The sequence below is a fragment of the Pangasianodon hypophthalmus genome, chromosome 27 (genome assembly GCF_027358585.1).
Source record: "Pangasianodon hypophthalmus isolate fPanHyp1 chromosome 27, fPanHyp1.pri, whole genome shotgun sequence".
NCBI classification, from domain to species: Eukaryota; Metazoa; Chordata; class Actinopteri; order Siluriformes; family Pangasiidae; genus Pangasianodon; species Pangasianodon hypophthalmus.
In genome coordinates, this window is record NC_069736.1 from 9031959 (window position 1) to 9048782 (window position 16824).

The 16824-nt window shown below is 37.6% G+C and overlaps 1 long non-coding RNA gene across 2 annotated transcripts in view; it reads right to left on the minus strand.

Annotated features, from left to right (window-relative positions):
- LOC113531288 (uncharacterized) overlaps window positions 1-16824 on the minus strand; it is a 94005-nt gene that overhangs the window by 52920 nt on the left and 24261 nt on the right. For both annotated transcript variants that reach the window (XR_008301097.1, XR_003403241.3), the window contains exon 2: window positions 4805-4851. This is a non-coding gene — a long non-coding RNA (uncharacterized LOC113531288). The remainder of the gene's footprint in view (window positions 1-4804; window positions 4852-16824) is intronic.

Genomic DNA, 16824 nt, shown 5'->3' on the forward strand with positions numbered 1-16824 from the left:
GAGGTTGGTGAGGGAAAGACTGTTTACAGCTGCTATAATGTAAGTGACAACATTCCACAACATTAAACCTAACTATAAACAGTTCAAAAGTATGAGATGTAGTCCACTACTAAATAGAAATTTGTGATCTCTGGTAAGTTTTATAAGAAGAATAAAACACTTTGGGACATCCTGTCACTGGATAATAATCAAGTTCTGGGTGGTAACAGTAATAGTAATGCTTTATGTCATGGTCATGTTTTATTCGTTAATTAATAATACAGCATTTTTATGAAGTGTCAAAAAAAAAACAACTGGAAAACCAGTTTAATCAAAATTCACTTATATTCTGTCAATTGACGTTTCTGAGAAATATACTTTTATAGAACTTATATATCAATTCTTTAGTCAAAGGTAATTTTGAATTCGTCTCATTTAGTAAATCAGTATAATGGGTCCTTTCAGAGATGGGATTACTTTATCACACGGAGGAATCTCGGATGAAGTGTTAGCAGTGTAGTTGTGTGGTTTTGATTGTGTTGGCACACCAGCTGTAATTACTTTTTCACAGTGTCGAGCAGGGTTGGAAAGTTGAATAAAACAGCTTTGGTAAGAATTCCTCTCAGGTCTGACTATGTCTAAGATCTTTATTGTTGGAGTGTAACAGCTGTCATGTTGATGGTTAGCCTGAGTGAATTAGTGAGTTCTTTTCTCAGTAAAGGGAAACATGTCTAAAATATTGTACATGGAAGACATATGCCACAGATGCAGCTGACGGGGATTAGGCTGAAAAACGTTGTAGTAGCTACTGTAAATAGGGTTTTGATGATGCTCAGTAGACATAAATAGCATGCAGTCACGCGCCTGTCTCTCCAGACATCTTCATTACCATATTTTTCACAGACATCACCAGGACGACTCAATCCCTGCTGTTAGGATGTGTGTATGTGTGTGTGTTGAGAGAGAGAGAGAGAGAGAGAGAGAGAGAGAGAGCGATGGTGCTGTCTTGTCATGACTCTTCTGATAGTGAAGGGAAGAGAAATGTGTGTGTGTGTGTGTGTGTGTGTGTGTGTGTGTGTGTGTGTGTGTGTATGCGTGCATGTGTGTGCATGCGTTTGTGTGTGTGTGTGTGTGTGTGTGTGTTGAGAGGGACTGAGTGATATGGTGCTGTATCCTTGTGATGACTCCTTTAAGAGTGAAGAGAAGGGAAATTGTGTGTGTGTGTGTGTGTGTAAGAGAGAGAGAGAGAGAGAGAATGAAAGAGAGTATATGTGACTGCACTCTTGAGGGGGTCTTCACCATGGCAGATCAGATAGAGGTCAGGAAAAGAAGGAGGCGGCCGCATAAAAAGATGGAAAGCAGAAAAATCAGCGGCTGTGTTCCAAACATTCAAAGCTCCTCCAGAGAAGCACACTCCATCAGTCATCTCTCCCAGCCAGCGAACTGAATCATATTGGATTCAGGAGAGCATGCGGAAGATCTGACAACACCTGGACTGGGGAAAGCTGAAAGTAGAGAGCAGCACTGCAGTGTGCGCACTTACTGAAGATTTATAGCTGCCTCGTTAGGTTTAAACCAGCTGTTCTGAAATAAAAGAACAAAGGGATTTGTGGGAAATGCGGTGTGATGGGTGTGGACGAGGTTGATGAAGTAGTTTCCTGCCTCAGCAAAAATCCCTGCAATATGAGAACGTGCCTTGTGTGAAATGTAATATATTTTGTGTCAGTGTGTGTGTGTGTGTGTGTGTGTGTGTGTGTGTGTGTGGGTGTGTGTGTATCTCAGACGGAAAGTGTGTCTGAATTGGACAAATATTTAGACAATAATTGGACAAAGTTTTCGAGAGAGATCAATAATAGTAACAGTGATCGATAGTTCATCCAAATAACCTCAATTCACTCTCACTTCCTTTTCCTTTTCCTCTTCCTCTCCCACCATTTCCTCCTCTATTTTACAAGCAAGAAGCTTTTCCTTCTACCTTTAATTTCCTCAGTGTCTCTCACTCTCTTTTTCTCTTTGATCTCTTCATATTTCCTATTTTCTGTCTTGTTTTACTCCCCATGTACATCTGACTGAGAGTCACATCAACCTTTAATTTCCACAGTCTCTCTCTCTCTCTCTCTCTCTCTCTCCCATTCTTTAATTTCTCCCTTGTTTCTCTTTCAATTTCCTTGGAGGAACTTCCACATCTGTTCATCCCCCTCCATTCTACATCTCATTCTTTCTTTCCTTCTACATCTTAATTCCTCCATATTTCTCTCCCCCTCTTGCTCTTTCCTTGCCTTACGTTTTTCTTCTTTTTCTTCTAACACAATTTCCAAGTTTCTCCTCCTTCTCTCCTCCCTTCTTCCTCTCATGTCCTCCACATTTCCCCCTTTATCTGTTGTCTTTTTTCTTCCTCTCCCTACTTTCTCCTGTACCTTGTTTCAATGCTTTCAGTGAAGCCTTTTCTTCTACCTCTGTCATAGCTCTTCTTCTTCTTTTCTTCTTCTTCTGTCTCCACATCTGTACTCTGCCTGCGTGCATTCATCCATTCCTTCTCCCTCTATTTTCATCTTTCTTCTCTCTCTTTCTGTATGTTTTTCTTTGTCTTTTTTTTCTTGTTTCTCAATTTTAAATGCCAATTCACCTGCTTCCTTTCCTTCGTTTCCTACTTCTCATTTCCTTCATGTCCCTCCACCTTTCTGTTCGCTTCTTCCTCTTCCTTTCTCCCCATTTCCTCCTCTCTTTATCCTATGTAAAGCCTTTCATTCTACATCCCATTTTTCCATGTATCTATTCCTCTTATTCTTCTCTAACTATTTCCCCTGTTTCTTTCTATATCCTGTATGAAATCCTTCCCACTACTTCTAATTTCCTTCATCTCTCTCTCTCTCTCTCTCTCTCTCTCTCTCTCTCTTGCTATCTGCCTCTCATTGCCCTCGCCTTGCTGCAGTGCTCTCTGATTGGTTGAAAATGCACCTCGAACCACTTTAACTCCAGCCCATTGGCTCTCAGTCAGACTCAGCATGAGCACAGAGGTGTGATGTGGACGTACCCTGTCTCCGTCTCTTCCCAGGGGCGTGAAGAAGACACAGTGGGCATGTCTTCCCGGGCGAGTCCCAGGATGACCGGGAGCTTATCCTGGTGCCTTAAAGATTAAGGCATATTCGATCGGGCATTTGATCGCAGGCAGCTGGATCACAGTGAGATGTGAAACTGAGAGACTGCTGAGCAAGATTGCTGAGTCATGGTTTCTAGTTGAGCTCCTTCTCTCTCCCTCTCTCTCTCTCTCTCTCTCTCTCTCTCTACTACCACCTGGTTATAAAGCAAATCAAAGTTTCTAATGAATAAACGCATTTGTTTTTGGTCATGCTGCCCATTTGCAGGCATGATCTAGGTAGCTCTAGAGAGTCTGGATTGTTTTCGTCTAGCAGCGAGGCCAAGAAATAGCCTCTCAATCAGAAAAGGAGTGTATGACTGACATCTCATTCCCTAATATGGCATTATAGTTAAAAATTTCTTTGATTTTTTTTTTTTTATGAAATTGGGTTACAGAGACACCATTTTTAATAGAATTACATACTATTATTCATCCCCATATAGTAGTTGGTCAGTTGTTGATTGGTCTGTCTGTCTTTCTGTGCAAACAATAATAAAACCTAACACTTCCACTTCCAAGACTCTAACATCTTCTGAATGTTAAAATAGCTGCAAAGTCATTGTTGAAACTAGCACTAAACATTTTCAGAGATCTGACATAAAATCATTATTCTCACATTTTTATTATTACTTTATTTTTGATTGATGGACAACCTTGCACCTTTTATCACATTACTACTTAATAAGACACATCCATTATGGTGTGCAAAGGTCTTTATATGGATGATAATATAGTTCCGCTTTCATCTTAAATTTGCTATCGTTACAAAATGTAGCTTAATGATATCATTTGGAGCGAGTATATGAAGATTTGGCCAGAGAGCCCTCCATTGCGTGTTAGCTAGATGGGCAAATAGTGTTATTTTGATTTTTAGCTGAGTATTACTTGAATATAGAAAAGAGAGCTGCAAATGGATTTCTCTGGCACATGGTTTTTACCGTTTCCCCTGCCTGTTGGTGAAGTTGATTGCTGGTAATAAAGACAGGATACAGCTTAGCAGCAGCTTTACACAAACACAAAGCACTCGTCAGAGCATAGGTGAAAGAAAAACCTATAACCCGATCTAGAGCTGAATTTGTCAAAATGGCATGAGAGCTATTCTGTTGAATTTGATACAAAATTGTAAGAAAAGCTGTATATTTTAACCCCCTTTAACCCCAAAACTTGCATTTGCTTCGTATAAGCATTTGTAAATTTTCGTGAAAGTCGCTTTGTGTGAATTTTCAGGCGTGAGACTGTGTTAATGTGTTACAATGCTTCATTATTCATACTCTGCAACAAAGTGCCCCAGAGCTCCTAAAATCCAGAGTGGGGTGTGGTCTTTGAAAAAAAATCCCTGCACACAATAAGATGACAAAGCAAATTCTCAGGCTTGCACACACACACACACACACACACACACACACACACACACACACCCACATACATATACAAGATTTGCCCAGCTATATCCGGCTGAGTCATAGGTTTGAACTGCAATGAGTTGGTGGTAACCACTCCTTATTTTCACCCCTTCCTGTCCTCCTAACACACTTTTTGCTGGGTCATGTTTGAACACACACACATACAGACACGCACACACACACACACACACACACACACACACACACAAAACGATGCTGATGTGCCAGTCTGCCACCTACAGATTTGCAGAGGTACTGCATTCCTCTATAAACTTGTACTCACCATAAAGACGTCTGTGGTCCGTGCTTTATGAATCCATGCGTTGGTATCTGTAGGACACACACACACACACACACACACACACACACACAAATAAGAGTTTAGTTATATTTGAGCCTCAAAACTATCAAATGAAATTTTAACTGACAGGCAGAAATGTGTTGTGCTAAAATGCATTGTTTTATTTTAATTTGAATATAAAATGCAAAATCATAAATTATAAAAATATAAAATATAACATGAAATTTTGTTTGATTTCCTTCAACTTTCTCACAATTTTCTATGTTTAAATAAAAGTAAAATGAAATTGTATTAAATGGAAAATTCAAGTGAAGTAAATTAAAGGTGCCATTAGTAATTTTAACACAAGTGTTTCGACACTGGCAGTAATGACAATATTTCAGAGATACCTTAGAAATTTTTCTTTTTAATACTGCAATGTAATGCTTTAGGCTTGTTTACTTTTTTCCAGCCCATAAATTAGCCCCGCCCCCAGCCAGAACAGAGCTGCTCAGTTTTGCTCCTTTTCATTTCATGAGGCTTTGAGGATCCGATGTACATTAGGATTCAATGTGGTGCGGCTGCAAAATGTCTCACAATGAATTTGAAATGAATTTGAATTAGTTTTATTAAGGCTGTAGCCTGCTAAGTGCACTCTGTGTGATGTGCAAACTGCGGTTAAAAATCAGATGTTAAGTGGGGGGAATAGTCAACCACAGAGCTATCAAAAAGCTCGGGCTAAACCAGGAAACGCAAGCTCAGTAACGAAGATAATGTGTTAATAAATGAAGTTCTAAATCATGAAGTATTAAATAAAGAATCTCATGCCAGAACAATGAAAGGATGTTGAGGGCTTTAATATGGCATATAACATGATATTTGTTTTCTGGTTTAAACTGGTTTAAATGAAAAGGCTGCTGTGTACAAAATAAGCTAGTAGTGTTAAATGAAACCGTACTCCATTTTATCTTGGTCAACTGCATTTGGAAAAAGGCCTCGTACTATTAAACATTTGTCTCGAGTTCAAAATATATATGAGAATGGCAGTTCGAAAGTAGCACAATCCAACTGGAAGACCATGCAACCGGGCATCACCGCCTATAAAGCTCAGAGCAACACACATGGTGCTAATTTACACCTGGTTTTAGGGGGCGGACAAAATTACAAACAAAACTGGCTTGTGCTAATTGCCCAGTACATCAACCAAAATATGTAATCAGCAACATCCCATTTTTCCGTGATTTTTTTTTAACTGACTTTTCCCATAATCCTCCTTCATATGAATATATATAAGAGAGAAACACATATTTTGTGTATTAGTGCATGCATGGTGCTTAAATTGCATGTTTAGGCTTGTACACCAGTTTCATACACGGCATACAGTGTTTCATGCAGAATTCGATGTAATTACTGTGCAAAAAACAGGTGCAAACAGCTTGTACATCTGGCCCAGTTGTAGCCCACTTAACAGAGGGGGTGGGATCATGAGGGGAAGGGAAAAGCTTATTAATATGTTCATTGCAAAAGTACTTCACCTCACAGGCAACAAGAGCATCTAAAATAATACAAACTGCTCATGTGAAATAATGAATTAGTAGACTAATTAACTGATTTAGTGTCTGATTTGACATCTTTGGGTCGATTAGCAAACCCAACTAATTTAATTTTTTTTTATAAAACTATAGTTTCAGCACTTTTTAGTTACTTTCACAAATATTTGCATGTGCCATTGACTTCTTAATAATAAATCTAGTTCCTCATTAATATAATAAGGTTTCACAATTTGACAAAGAAAATACGACCTTTTTAGAAATGCTAAGCATACAATATATTACACTCATTAACCCTTTCATCAGGTAAATCTACCATATAGTTGAACCTTATACGTATACAATTACTGACTGTAGCCAATTTGTCAGCTTTCCATCCATGAAAACCACCATTAGTGATCCACCATGTAGGTTTACAGGTAGAACTCATTTATTCCACACACAATTTGTGTTAATCATCCTCTACTCTTTATCAGTGTTAGATTCTGACCATAGCACCACTGTTGAGGGTTAGACCCCACTATAACCATTGTTCCCACTGACCAATCACTAATCATCACTGTTCCCAATGACCAATCACTAATCATCATTGTTCCCAACAACCAATCATTGATCATCATTGCTCCCAGTGACCAATCACTGATCATCATTGTTCCCAATGACCAATCACCAATCATCATTCTTCCCAAGGACCAATCCCTAATCACCATTGTTCCCAATGATCAATCATTAATCATCATTGTTCTTAAAAAACAATCACTGAACATCATTGTTCCCTTATTCAATCACTAATCACCATTGTTCCTAAAAACCAATCACTGATTACTATTGGTCATAAAAAAAACAGTCACTTATCACTGTTGTTCCCAACAACCAATCACTAATCACCGTTGCTCTCAACAACCAATCACTAATCACCGTTATTCCTAATGACGAATCACTAATCACCATTATTCCCAATGACCCATTACTGACCACCATTATTCCCAATGACCAATCACTAATCACCACTGTTCCCAACAACCATTCACTGATCACCATTGTTTCTTTTTGTTTGCATTCTTGATAGAATATGTAAATGCGTAAACATTTAGTGACACCAAGACCAAAGATGATTACTTTCTATAAGAAATACATTCTATTTCTATATAATAATCTATTCTTTTCTATTCTGATGTGTCTTCAGAGAACCATCCTTCTTCATGTAACACATGTTGATATGCAAATGCCCATGACAATTCACTTAAAATGCAAATTAATCTATGACGTTATCTGGCAACTTCTAGAGACTTCTTGAGCATACATTAGCTACTTTTCCATGAAAACAGGTATGGCTGAGGGTTTCGACCCGACAGTGGTGTTTAAAATCAACAACACCACGGCCGTCGTGGTCCTATAGGTGTATCTGATAAAATGGTCATAGGTGTACATAATTAAGCTCCAACTCAGTGTATATACTACATGTTAAATCATTTCTAAATTACAATCCATTATAATGCAGAGAGAAAATAGAAACAGCTGAAAAAGCCAGCGAGTGTGTATGTGGACATGTTGTGGCAGAGGAGACAGCAGAGGAGACAGACACTGCAGTGACGTCTGATATTAGAGAGCAGACAGCAGCACGTTAATCTGTGGTTCGCAGCATCTCTTGCGCTCTCGTTCCTGTCGTCTATAACCGTCATTCTCCTACGCTTTTTTATTATTTTCTTATTTATGTGACTGAAGATGTGTGAGGGTCTCTCACTCTTTATCGTCAGTTTTATTATTTCTCTGTCTCAATCTTTCTCTCTGATGGAGGGAGGGTAGGCATATCTGCAATGGTTGCCATGGCACCAGACAGCTCTGTTTCTGCCAGTGTACATGAGTAAACGTGTGCGTGTGTGTGTGTGTGTGTGTGTGTCTACTACTCCATGAATTTGCGAGACAGCGTGATTACATGTGCTAGCCTGCCATTCAGCTGCCGTCTCGTTAACGGGCTGGCTTCGGCGAGCTAATTAACACGCTGTCCATTCATTCAGACAGCCACAAACAGCCGATAGGTAATTAAAGGCCGTCTGAAAATGACACGTTTACGCAGACTGGCAAGCTGTGTGTGTGTGTACACAACACGGAGCTCTGTGTGGCTCGCTCGTTAAATTATCTGATAGAGATGGATCACAGTGATCAATTTGTGTGTGTGTGTATGGGTGTGTGTGTGTGAGTGTGTGTGTACGTGACTGACTGACTGTTGGATGTGTTTTCATTCTTTACTGTGGCATATTTATTAAGCGTTTGCTGCAAAGAGAGCAATTCTGACCAAACGCTTCAGGGTTCAGCAAAACAGAGCATTCTTCAGCATCAGGTTTAGGGGTGAGGCAAATTATTGATATGGCTGTAAACCGTGATGAGCAAATTATAATACAGTTAACGTTACGGCATACTAGCATAAATACCAATTCCACAAAAATGTCCTGTTCAATTTTAATTATGATCTCCTATCTATCTATATATCTATCTATCTATCTATCTCATTTTAAAGCAGATATTTCTTTTTTTAATATATTTAATTAAAGAATTATACCAATACCAGCAAAAAAATGGTGGATCGGATTTTGGAGAAAAAAAAGAATGAATTTAATCCGATCCTGTAACAAAAGACTGCAAATCTTTACATATACACAGACTTGATTACATTTTATTGTTAGGATCGATTTTTATTACATTTCTGCTTTATACATCATTATATTTATTACAGTCGATTTACAATGTAAGTGAATTTTGTGTGAAAGCTGCAGTTTTGTGTGAAAGCTGCGGTTTTTAGCTTTGAATTTGTTCCTGTATTTTTAAGCAATTCAGGTACAACACAGAATCATTTTACAGCTTAGTAGTTTTTAAAGGAAAAAAATGTCAGATGGTTATCCATATCAGCTGGTACTCGAGGTTTCAGTATCGGAAAAGACAAAGTGGCATCGTGCCATTTCTATATTTAATTCTTTATGATTTTATATTATGTTTCTTTATGATTCTATCAATCTAAATTTCACATTGTATAAATATATGTTTTTTATATTAAATGTATGCGTGTGTAAATACATATTTGTTATTTGTTTCAATTTTAATTTTATTTTATTCATCCCTTTATTCTATCTATCTATCTATCTACACTATTTTAAAACCAGATATTGAATGTTTAACTGTAGTTCTTTATTAGGCCTTTGCCACTAAGCGGTAGAGGAATTATGTTTTCGGGTTGTTCATGCAAGATCCATCCGAGATTCTTGTTAGCGTGGCAGCTGAAGAATGAGAGTTTGAATATCTATAGGATTTATATGATAATGATAATTATATGATAATGATATATGATATGATAATGAATTATCACTGTAACCAGCACATGAACTGATTAGTTTTTGAAATTGCTCCAAACAGGATTAAGGTCACAGCAAGGTCATATGTCTGAAAGAGTTTTTCTTCCGTAGCCTTCTTCCTGTTTGAAATATATTTTAAGGGTATTTCTGGCATATTTTTTAAATTTGTAACAAGAAAGACTAGACACCCCTGTCAACACCATTGGTGTCAAGTTCGACTTGTGTTTTAAACTTATAAGAAGTATAAATATAATAGAATAGGAAAATTATAAGCAGTGGGTTGGTGTGACACATAACATATTTTTCAATAACAGTACACCCCAAAATGTTTTATTCCTCTTATACCACTTCATTTTGCCAACACTAACTTTTTTTTTCTTATTAAAGAACAGCACATCATACTTTTTATCCATATACAGTTATGTTTAATGTTCTGGGCCTCCCGCAAAACAAGTTAGTTCCTGTTATTATTTACAATAATCAGTCCCGCCCTCACTAGCCTCTTTTTTTCTCTTGAAGTTAATGAGAGAAAAAAAATTTCAGCTGTTTGTCTTATTCAAAAAACACAAAGCCCTCCTCCCTAAAGACTTTCTGCGTTTGAAAACTTCCGGCTTTACTTCTGACTGTTGTAAAGCTCTGATACTGGAGACTCCTTACAAAAATGCTAAATAAATGTCTCCTCATAGAAATTGAAACAACTTTTTTTAATTCCTTCATGTGGAATGTCCACCATACAAATCCCTGTGTAAGCTGTTACCGTAGAAACGATAATGTATAAGAAAGAGCACACTAATATAAACCTTGCAGCTGAAATTCCTGACAGAGCTGCTGCTATTAGAAAATGAATCAACACCTTCTTATCAGTCACATTAGAGAATTCAACAGCATTGTGTTATACTTTGTTTCATTGTGTTTTCTTATTCTTTGGATTTGTTTATATATGTATTGACTGAGCATGATTCTCCTGCTTTCTTAAAATGACATTATAGCATAGATATATTGATGATCTATCTTAATATAAAAATCTATTGTTACAATATATGATGTATAGGTCTAATTATACACTATGATGAGGAAATTGTTATATTTGCGTAAATAAATATGACACAAATAAATTCCTTGCCATAAGGTTTAAAAACAGGTCATTTTTATAGATATATACATACACACCAAATAAAAAAAATCTATTTTTTGGTAAAATTTGCCAAATCTTTTATTCTATCTCTTTTCCTCCACCTCTCCTCACAGACACACACACGCACACACACACAACACACACCAGAAGGGAGCAGCATTGCGCTGGAGGGGAAAGTTCCAGCTGTGATTGGGGATCAGAACACACACCTTCATCCGTCCACACCCCCGAGTTTGGAGGGATCAGTGCATACGATACTCCTGACATGTTGCATGTGAGTGTGTGTGGGGGGCCGTATATGTCTCGATAATGATAGAAATACATAATTATATGCTGATTGTCTTGTCAAAATGGCATTTTCCTCACAAATATATTTTTAAGTATAATATTTTATATTTTAAGTTTTAGGAATGTAGGTATAGCAATATTTAAGTAGAAGTTATACGTGTGTGTGTGTGTGTGTTTATTGGGTGTGTGGGGGGGTTATATGGGCTTGTGTGTGTTGGAGGAGAACCTCTTCGCTTAGTTAAACAAAGGGCCTCAGCACAGGCCCGCAAGACAAACACACTTCCCTGAGAAAACACGCATGCAGTTACACTGTAACTCATCCTGGGTAAGTTCTCTTCTTTTGGGCAGGCGCACACACACACACACACACACACACACAGACACACAGTGCTATGTGAATGTGACAAGCCTGCAGGGTGGTAAGGCAATAGTCTTTGATGATCTGATTGTTTTGTCAAAGCATGTACAGTTCATCTATCTATCTATCTATCCATCCATCCATCCATCCATCTATCTATCTATCTATAGAACTGTGTTAAGCTTGAACATGTTAAAATGACTAAAATGTGTTTACACTGATTAAACCCAAAATAAATTCAAATGAAAATATGCCACTTCACATTTGAATTCTAATGAAAATTAGATATAGTGGTTAAAAAAGACGCTGCTCTACACCAAGCATATGTACCAGTTTCACACAATCGTACACTACACCACATCATTTCCAGCACAACCTGATCAGTGGTTAAAGATGAAACTTTATCTGCGTGTGCTTTTTTGCTGTGTTGCATTAGCATTTTTTTTTCTCTCTGTAAAAATAATGATCATGGGAAAAACTGTTCAATGAACTAGCTAATAAAATCAGGTGTGAGTTTAGCAGTTTAGCAGAAGTCGCAAAGAACCCCAGTGTAACGTCAAAGGACCTACAGGCCACTCTTGCATCGCGTAATATGAATGTTTATGCGTCCATCATCAGGCAAACACTGAAGAGAATGGTGTGCATGGCAGGATAGCAAGGAGGAAGCCACTACTCTCCAAAAAGAACACTCCTGCCTGTCTGTAGTTTGCTCAAAACCACGTGGATAAGCCTACTGGAGAAGGCTACTGGATGAATGAGACCAAAATAGAACTTTTTGGTTTAAATGAGAAGCATTAAGTTTGGAGAAAGGAAAACACTGCATTCTAGTATAAGAACCTTATCCCAATTGTGAAACATGGTGGTGGCAGTATCATGGTTTGGGGCTGCTTTGCTGCCTTGGGTGCAGGACGGCTCACCATTATTGATGGACATATGGATTCTGGACTGTGCCAGCAAATTCTACAGGAGAATGGGAGGGTATCTGTCCATGAAGTGAAGCTTAACCATAAGTGGGTCATGCAGTGAGACTCTAACAACTCTAACCACACAAGTTAGTCTACAAACAAACTGGTTAAAGCAGAAGAAATTTTGAAGTCAATGTCCAGACCTTAATCCAATAAAAATGTTGTAGAAGGACCTAAGAAGAGTAGCTCATGCAAGGACACCCACTAACATCAATGAGCTGAAGCAGGTTTGTAAGGAAGAATGGGCCAAAATTCCTCCAACCCATTGTGCAGGATTGTTCACCAGTTACCGGAAATGCTTGGTTGAAGTTATTGCTGCTCAAGTGGGTCATACCAGTTACTCAAAGCAAAGGTTCACATGTTTTTTTTTTTTCCGACAAAGATATTTAACGTTGGACAATTTTGCTCAATAACTAAATGGAAAAACTATAATGTTTTTGCATAATTTGTTTAATTAGGTACTCTTTATCTAGTTTTGGATGAAAATCTGATTACATTTCTGGTCAAATGTATGCAGAAATCCAGAAAACTGTAACGGGTTCGCAAACTTTCTAGCAGCACTGTAACACACAGAAGTTTTTCACACAGAATGCAGCCTAATTACGTGTAAAAACAGGCACACGGAAATTAATCTGGCCCTGAGAACAAGTTTGATAAAAATAGCACTCTTGAACCAAAAGAGAATGAAACGTGCCAAAATGTGTTTCCTGAATAAAAAAAACCTCTGTGCGAGGAAAAATGCACATGAATGGGTATATGGGGCAGAAATGTAAAACGCTGAATACTCTTTTCTCTCTGGTTTTTTAAAACATAAATGCATTACATGTAAATATAAATGTAAATATTACATATAAATTAAATCTTAAATGTAAATAGAGAACTTAAATCTTTCTTATGCTAATTGGCCCCACCCTCTCGGAGTGTGTGTCATGGGAAAACACAGCGCCAGTAGGGTTGCCAGATGTACAGCATACTGTGCTAGTTCTGGAACAAAGTAGAAGGTGTGAAAAGCAAGTCCACTGATGGCATTTTTGGGCTGATTTAAAAACAGTCCATGGCCACCAAGATCTTGTTGTAAAGCAAGTATGTGGATTTAAATCAAACCTATTCCTACAAACGTATGCTACGGCAAAGGGAAAACTTAAATGCAGACAGTGTAGACCTATCTACAGTATACACAACCATTTCTATTTTCTGCAGAAGTCCAGAAAGGCCATGAGTTATTTTTTTCTTATGATCTTAAGATAACAAAAGTTGTTTTCTCAAGGTCACAACTTCTTTTTCTCATGATGTCAAAACACACGATTAGGCATATATGCTGTAGTGCATGAATGAGTGTTTCCGTTTTTATTTTTACCAGGGAGTACTGATAATAGCTGGTGCAGTGGTAAAGCTTTTGCTTTCACTTTTCAATGCCAAAATCACAGGTTTGAGCCTGTGCTCGAGTGAACGAGTGGAGTTTCATTTTCACAAATATCCTCTTGTGGATCAATAAAGTACATCTACCTATCTAGCTATCTATGTTTGTCAGTGCTATACAATCTCCAAATTAGTGTCCATCTGCAATGATACTTTAGTGATCCTGAACAGACTGAACAGATAATCATTTCTGTTTTCAGATATATATTGCAAAGATTGATTTAAGACACTAGTTTGGGACTTTCTGGACTTCCGTAGAAAACAGAAATGCTTCTGTACATTGTAGATAGGTCTACACTGTCCCTACCCTTTGCCATAGCATATGTTTGAAGTAACTGTTTTGATTTAATTCCGATTATTTGCTTTACAACAAGACCATGGTGGCCACGGACTGTTTTTAAATCAGACCAAAAATGCCATCAGCTTTTTACAGCCTTTGTTCCCTAATAGGCACAGTATGGTGTAAACCTGGCAGCCCTACCAGCGCTGTGTTTTCCCATGATGCACACTCTGAGAGGGAGGGAACAATTAGCATATGAATGAAAAATGTAAGTTCTACATTTACATTTAAGATATATATATATATATATATATATATATATATATATATATATATATATATATATATATATATATATATATATATATGAGTGTGTGTGTGTGTGTGTGTATATATATATATATATGTAACATTCATATTTAAAATTTACATTATAACATTTACTTTTAATATTTACACTGAAACTTAAAACTATTATTTAACGTACATTCCTATCTAAATGTATCAGAATGGCGTCAAATGTTCAAAGGAAAGTCAGAGGGAAAAGAGTATTCAACTTCTTACATTTGGCGGCCCATATGGGTATGCATGTGAACACATGACATGATATGTGTGTGTGTTTCTGAACATGCTTGAGTGTGTACGTGTGTGCGAGTGTTTTCTAATGGCGTAGGCCCCGAACTGTAAACAGCCAGAGGAATTCTGCACCCTGTGACCCTCAGCTCTCAGAAACTGCACAAGGGCAACGAGTTCATTGACACACACACATATTTACACACATGAGCCCAGCCCAGAGAGGCCTCTCGGGGAGGAAACGCACATGCCTTCTCCATCTAACGCCACCAGCACATATGTGCACGCATACACATATACGCACACACATACACACGTTACAGGCGTATACATTCTGTAGCTCGCTTTACACTAAAAAAGAAACAACAAATGGCAAAGAGAAGTACAGGAATGTTCCATAAACTCAGGTTAAGACAAGCTGAGTTATGACAGTAACAAGATCAGATCTAACACACAGTATGTGCTACAATACACACAGAACGTCTCAGCTTCTTTTCTAGGTGTTGGATATCTAAGACACTGTACTGTTCTGTCTTTTGCCCTGATTCTGTCAAAGAACGGAATGGTGTGTCGTGTCCTACGGCTAACACACACACACACACACACACACACACATACACACACCCACACACACGCACACGCACACACGCTCACATGCACTCATTAACACTTAGAAGCATGGACCGCCGAGTAGTATTTAACTTTGGATTCCTCTTCTCAAAATGATTACCATTAATATTAAGTAATGTTAAGCTAACATAACAAGAGCTTTTGGCTAGTTCAGGGTTCAGTTCTTTCATATAAATGCAAAGCTGTTTGAAGGGAACACATATGAAAAGTTATGAATAATTAGAGTCAGGATTTAGGGCAGGTTTGGTGCTTCTCGAATGTTTCTCACGACTTCATTTGTGTGTGCTGTTGCTTGTTAAAATTCCTTACGAATTTTTGTAAAATCAATCCTGTCCTGTTCTGAGGCCACGATTAAACACGCCACCCATAATACAGATTCCCTTAAAAGTTCAACTCTTAAAAGTTCATCCAAATCATCGTTCTAATCACTTGTTTACTTGGAAAATGTCCAATCTACCACATACAGTAGCTATCTAATAATGTTATTATATTGATCAGACCAAAATGTTAAGTTTTATATGTATTTCATTCACTATGTACTTTCACGTTTTTTAAAAAAAAAAGTTAATCAGTGTTAAAAAGTGAAAGATTATGAGACATGAGCAAGGAAAAAGAAACTGATGACTGGCAAGCCTAGTTTGCAGCCTTTTTATGTCAGTGGTACAGGATCTGAGGTGCGCTTCGCTGATGGTTTTTGAACTTCCGTATATTTTTTACTGAGAACAAGCAAGTTAGTTAGCTAAGCTACCATAATTTAAAGACGGATCAGGCAAGATAAATACTGCACTAACCCTAATGTCATGTCAATTCATGCATCCCTTCATACAATTTATGTAAAATATTCAAATCTTATTAACTTAAAGAGAAAAAGAGAGACCGATGAGAGAACGAAGCCTTATAGCTACTATAACGTAAGTGAAAACAGGAACTAATTCAATGTTAGCATTGACAAATTGCTAATATGATAAATACAACCCTTCAGGATGTGCCGTTACTGGAAAATAATCAACCTTGTGGTGATAACAGTAACTCTGCGTCATGCCGGGATGCTTCACACCACCCATCATTGATTATTTCCCCCCAACAGCACACCATGTTCTGTTTTATTCCTTTGCTACCTATCCAACAAATCCTGCCTGCTGTTCTGAGATTGGCTAGTAGATCTTACAATCTGTCCAAAAAGATAAGAGATTTGACCTTTTGTACGAAGAAGTTAACATGGTCAATATCACAAATGTGCTTAAATTTAAGTAGTGACTAGGAAGAGTGAAAAATCTTAAATACTGACTATTCAAAATATTAAACATTTCCGTTACATTTTTTAAAAGTCTAAAATTTTTCTGTTTATTTCCAGTTTTAAATAGAAAAAATCCCAGATTTTCAATGTAGTCTCGGATATTTTTTTGACCCCACTGTGTACATGTAGAGGTGTTAGGAAAGATCACCACCTAATAGGGTTAATATTTCTTTAAATAGCT